At 46.1% G+C, this 6,000-nt stretch overlaps 1 long non-coding RNA gene across 1 annotated transcript in view; it reads left to right on the forward strand.

Annotated features, from left to right (window-relative positions):
• LOC116634344 overlaps window positions 1–5,704 on the forward strand; it is a 34,677-nt gene extending 28,973 nt beyond the window's left edge. The window contains exon 3 of the long non-coding RNA XR_004299946.1: window positions 5,625–5,704. This is a non-coding gene — a long non-coding RNA (uncharacterized LOC116634344). The remainder of the gene's footprint in view (window positions 1–5,624) is intronic.
• The last annotated feature ends 296 nt before the right edge of the window (window positions 5,705–6,000 follow it).

Genomic DNA, 6,000 nt, shown 5'->3' on the forward strand with positions numbered 1-6,000 from the left:
ATAAAATAGCGGAAATAATACACAGAACACAGTGGGTTGGCCCATGAGAATGCATGTGCTGTTGGATGGCACGCGGGAAACCCTGCTGCAGATCTGAGGAAACGAGCATTGCAGCGGATTTCCATCGTGCGAGTTTTATGTTACGCAGGAAGCCAGCCCTCTGCAAGAGTCTCATGTCATGCATCCACCAGCACCTGTTTCTACGATGAATTCTACGCTTACCTGCGGGCGGCCATCGGTCCGCCCGTGTGGGTATAAGCTATCTGAGTTGCCGATGCACTGAAATATTTCTGCGCAGGTGGGTGAGCAGCCCCCGCCCCGAGGGAGCTGTTCTCAGGTCCACCGCCCGGCCACTCCGCCATCCAGCAGCCCAAGCTCAGGATGTGGGGCTTGCTCTCATGGCGTGGCCATGGCATGGGCTGTGTCCACAGCATCGCGTGCCACACGGAGGTTACTGGCTGCTTCTAAGAGGGGCACTTGGAAGATTTCAATGTCGGATGAATTACATGCCGTTATTCTAGGCAGAGAAAGTGACCTAAATTTGCAGACGTTTCTGTTGTGACAAATGGCCAGTGGGCTGCCACCTTGCAGAGAGTTAAAAAGAAAAGCCTAATCCAGATCCTCCAAGGCGAAGAGAAAATGATCACATTTGTTACTATTCACTGAAGTCCACAGTTGACATGAGGGTTCACTCTTGGTGCTCGCTCATTCTATGGGTTTTGACAAATGTGTGATGTCCTGTATCCGTCATTTTAATATCCTACAGTCATTTTCACTGCCCTCGAAATCCTCTGTGCTCCACCTATTCGTCCTCCCACCCTCAGCCCCCAGCACACATCCATCATCTTACTGTCTCCATAGTTTGCCTCTTCCAGAATGTCTCATTGCTGGCATCGTACAGCAGGTAGCCTGTTCAGACTGGCCCCTTTCACTTAGTAATATTATTTAAGGGTCCTTCATGTCTTTTCGTGGCTTGATAGTTCATTTATCCATTTACTTACTGAAGAACATCGTGGTTGCTTCCAAGTTCTGGCAATGATAAATAAAGCTGCTATAAACATCTGTGTGCAGGCTTTTGCATGGACATGAATTTCAGCTCCTCTGGGTAAATACCAAGGGGCACAATGGCTAAATCTTATGGTAAGAGCATGTGTAGTTGTGTAAGAAACTGCCAAACGGTCTTCCAAGTGGCCGCACTATTCTGCGTTCCCGCCAGCAGTGAGTGAGACTTCTTGCGGTGCCACGTCCCGTCAGCCGGTGTCCGTGTTCCAGATTTTGGCCATTCCATCGCGTGTGTAGTAGTAATTAATTTGTATTTCCCTGATGACATGATGTGCAGCGTTTTCTCATATGATTATTTGCCGATGTTCATCTTCTTTGGTGAGGTATCTGTTAAGATCTTTGGCCCATTTTTTAATTGTATTGTTTTCTCGTTAAGTTTTAAGAGTTCTTTGTGTATTTTCTTTTCTTCTTTTAAAAAAGATATTTATTTATTTATTTATTTGAGAAAGGGAAAGAGAGAGAAAGAGACAGTGCCCATGAGCAGGGGGAGGGGCAGAGGGGGAGGGAGAGGGGGAGAATCCCAAACAGACTCCATGCTGAGAACGGAGCCCTACGTGGGGCTTGATCCCACGACCCTGAGATCATGACCTGAGCTGAAACCAAGAGTCAGACGCCTAGCCGACTGTGCTCTCCAGGCGCCCCGCTTTGTGTATTTTCAATGCAAGTCCTCAGGTATATTTTTGCAAATTTTTCCTCCCCATCTGTGTTTGTCTCTTCAGTCTGTCCGTTTCTTTCACAGAGCAGGTGCTTTAATTTTAATGAAATCCAACTTACCAACTTCTTTCATGGACTGTGTTGTGTTTAGTGTAGTACCTTAAAAACATGTCGCCAACCAAGGTCACTTAGGTTTCTCTTGTGGTCTCCTAGAGGTTTAGAAGCTTGCATTTTATGCGTGGGTCTGTGATCCATTCTGAGTTTGGGTTTGTGCTCCTTATCTAGATTCTTTTTGCTTTCACGTGGATGTTCTGTTGTTCTATTTCTTGAGAAGACTTTGTCAATGATCAGTTGCTGTGTTTGTGTAGATCTGTGTCTTGGAATAGACTATCCCTCCTCCCCTGAATTGCTTTTGCGTCTTTATCAAAACTCAGTTGGGCGTATCTGCTAAGTCTTAAGGAAGTTCCTCTCTATTCCTAGTTTGCTGCTGAGAGATTTTCTATGAGTGGGTGTAGGATTCAGTCAAATGCTTTTCTGCATCAGTTGATATCTTAGCCTATTGATAAGGTGGTTTACACTGACTAATTTTTGAATATTGAACCAGCTCTGCATATCTGGAAATTCTACTTGGCCTTTCTGCAGATTACCTTGGCATTTTTAGAATTCCATTTCTATGTACTTACAATGTTTTTTGATCATCTCATTTTGTATTGTTTTCTGTGTGGTTGTTCTAGATATTACAATATAGAAGTGACTTACCTCCAACTCCTCGTATCAAAGTCTTACCTCTTCGAGTGAAGCTTTGAATGTTTACCTCCATTTAGGTCCCTATACCCTTTCCACTTTTTAAAGAAATTGTATTTCCTCTGCATACCCTGAGCATTGCACCAGGTGGGTGTTATACTGTTTGGTGTTATAATGAACTCTGATTTAAGAAACTCACGAGAATGGTACTCTATTATTTCACTCCAGACCACAGCCTGGGGGATTAAACCATAGGAATGCATTTCTCACAGTCCTGGAGGCTGCAAGTCCAACATCAGGGTGCCGGCCCGGTGGGTTCCTGGCGAGGCTCTCCTCCTGGCCTGCAGACTACCGCCTCCCCCGCCCCACCACCGTGTCCTCACATGGCCTGTCCTCCGTGTGAGTGCACACCTCGTGTCCCCCCCCATAAGGACACCAGTCCTATTGGATTAGGGCCCCACCCTTGTGACCTCATTTAATCTTAATTACTTTTTAAAAGACTCTGTCTCGATATATGTCACATTGAAGGTTAGGACCTCAATATGTGAATTTGGGGGGAATCACAATTTGGTTCATAATACTTGCAACCATTTCTTCCCATCCTGAAAACAGTATCGAACACCTCAAGAATTCACGTGTCATCCTTGCAGTGAATCTCTGCGTTGTTTTGTTTTTGCCATGTGTAGCTGAAGTGATCACCCCAATAGCTGTTTGAATACTTAAGTAATCCCTCTTGATTGAGTCTGTTTCTCATCCTAGAAAGAGGCATTTTTTATCTTCATGATATAAATTCATTCTCAAAGGTAACATCCCTGAATCTTAGTTGTCTGGATCTCAGTATAACCTTAAAAAACATGATCTTCCCTGGAGTATTGGAGCCATTGTAAAAATCTGAATTTAGTTTGTAAATTAGAGAAGAAGCACTATAGCAAAATTCAATTCCTAAATTTGGTCGTTTTACTAAGATAATATAAGAGCATCACCTTTTTACTGGGAAATTATATGATGAAATATTTAGAGGTAAAGGGTCATTGTGTCTGTAACACAAGGGAGTGCTGCTTATCATACTGAAGACTTCATCTTAGCTGCATTTGATGTTCTCTTGCCAAATTTCTTCTCACTTATAACTGAAAGTAGATTTCTCCTTCACATATTGAAATTATATTTCTGAGATATTGCAATTCAGTTGAATTTTGAACTTCTTGTTCAAAGTTCAATGGTATTCTTGCTTTTTATGGTAATGACTTAAAAAAAGAATTTGAAATGTTGAATTGCTTTTTTATGTAATAGATCAATGCACCTTTAATTTAACTAGGTACATGTCCTGAGATTGACTTCCCATTTTACTCGGAGCTAGTCTTTACTGTAATATCTTAACTAATAATAAGTATGCTCCAGTATACCTAGTACTAAAAGCACAGAAAATTCTTCATGTGTGGGTGAAGAACCTGTTGTGTTCTAAGTATTTGGTAGTGATGTGTACTATTTGGAGAATGGAGGTAGATGGAGTGATGGTTGATGTGGGGGGCTGCATTTTCCCTCCCCCCCAGCCCTGCCCCCCCCCGGCAGCCCTTGGAGGCGTTTGCTGGTGTACCCGTGTGCACGCTCTGTCTCTCCTCTGTGCTGATATTACTCACTCAGTCCACCCATCTTTCTATGTTGTTAAAAAAACAAAATTCAACTGAGTAAATTTTAAAGGTCTTATTGGCTTTATTCAGTGATTCATGAATTGGGCAGCATCCCATCTAGCAGACAGGGAGGAGTTCTGAGGAGCTGTACAAAATGGAAAACTTACAGGCAGATGGGAGGGCGGACAAGAAATGGATAAGGCAAAAAAAATGTAGGTTGCTTATTGCACTTTCCTTTGGGGCTGGCAGGGGTCTATCAGGCAGAGTACCTCATAGTGCTGGTCAGGTGATTCCTGATTGGCTGGTTTAAGACTCCATTTCTGGGAAAACCCAAATAGTACTTAAGTTTCAGTTTGGTGACGTGGAGCTTAGCACAAGTGACTCCATTTTGAGCCGTTTTGATTGAGCAATGTCTGTATCTCATCTCACGCTTCTAATAGCTGCACAATATTCTGTGGCAAGCTTTCCACCCCATTTTTCTTACCCACTCTCACTGGGTGGCTCAGATCTGCAGAGATGACACTAGGGTGATGAGTGAGTGACCCAGAGAAGCCAGCATGGTGGCATCAGATGGAAGAGCGCCAGGCTGGGGAGCAGCAGAGACCCTGCACGGGCCAAGCCTGGTGTGTGCGGAGAACAGAAATAGGGTGGGGTGATGTGTGGTCATGGGAAGCTGGAGGAGGGGTCCTGGGGGCAAGAAGGGGCCAGATCAGACTGTCAGCTTTCCGGAAAAGGGTCCCATGGGAGCTGAAAGGCAGAAATGGCCGATTATCCTTATCAGCCAGTGTGATTAAATGTCACTATGTGCCAGGGTTCTATATTTCTTGACGTTTAGTTAGGAGCCATGGCCTGCCTTTACCAGGTCGATGAGACAAATGGGGCGCTGAATTAGGTCATCACCCAGAGTGACAAGACAGAAGGGCCAGAGCTGAATGTCAACCCGGAAAGACCGAGTTCTGGATCCACACGCCTCCACGCCCCTGCGCAGTTGCCTGCAAGGCCCAGAAGAAGTCTGTGGAAGAAGTGGAACCCCTGCACGGATTTTGCCTGGTTTTCCTCCGGAGATGATTCGAGAGAAAAGAATAGATAGACAAATCTGAATCCAGCAAGGAGGGGAACAGAAGCAAGCGTGGGGAAAATGCTCCGTGTTGTTCTATATCTGATACATTCCGTTTACACTTAACCGGAGAGGGAGACACACACGCCTCAGGTGGCGTAGTGCGTAAGGCACAGAGCAGCCCCACGCAAACACAGCCGCCGGCACCAGCAAACCAGAGATCCTAAACAGCGGGGTGCGACCTGTATGCACCCTAACGTCAGGGATGAGGTTTGGGTGTGGGCAACACCGTACTGTGCTGGGGATCTTAGCCTGAGATCATAGTGGGGACCCTGTCCCTGTCTGGGTGCAAACAACGGGGCAGGTTTCCCACTTTTTAAGTTATGGTGGAGGTGGAGTGTTACCATGAGGCTGAGAGTGTCAATAAACTGCAGCACCGAGGGGTGTTTGCAAAAGCCCGTGTCATGTTCTCCTCTCAGGGTCTTCTTCCTCGGCTCACCGAATGGAGGGGAACGTGGGAGCAGCAAGACGCCACGGAGAGGGGAGCCCGAGGCCAGGACAAGGTGAGCTGCCTGGGCCTCCCTGACCCCTCTCCCTGCCTCTCCCACCTCTCTCTGCCTGCCTCCCGGGTTAAGTCGGGCTGTCTTACCTGAGAGAAGCCCCAAGGTGGGGGGTTCACAGTGGAATCTAGGAGAATTGATAGTGAGGTAGAAAAAATGAAAAGATTCTTTCAGTAGGGGCGCCTGGGTAGCTCAGTCAGTTAAGAGTGTGCTTTCAGCTCAGGTCATGATCTCAGGGTCCTGGGATCGAGTCCTACACTGGGCTCCCTGCTCATCAGGGAGTCTGCTTTTCCCT

The sequence above is a fragment of the Phoca vitulina genome, unplaced genomic scaffold (assembly GCF_004348235.1).
Source record: "Phoca vitulina isolate PV1807 unplaced genomic scaffold, GSC_HSeal_1.0 scaffold9, whole genome shotgun sequence".
Classification (NCBI taxonomy): domain Eukaryota; kingdom Metazoa; phylum Chordata; class Mammalia; order Carnivora; family Phocidae; genus Phoca; species Phoca vitulina.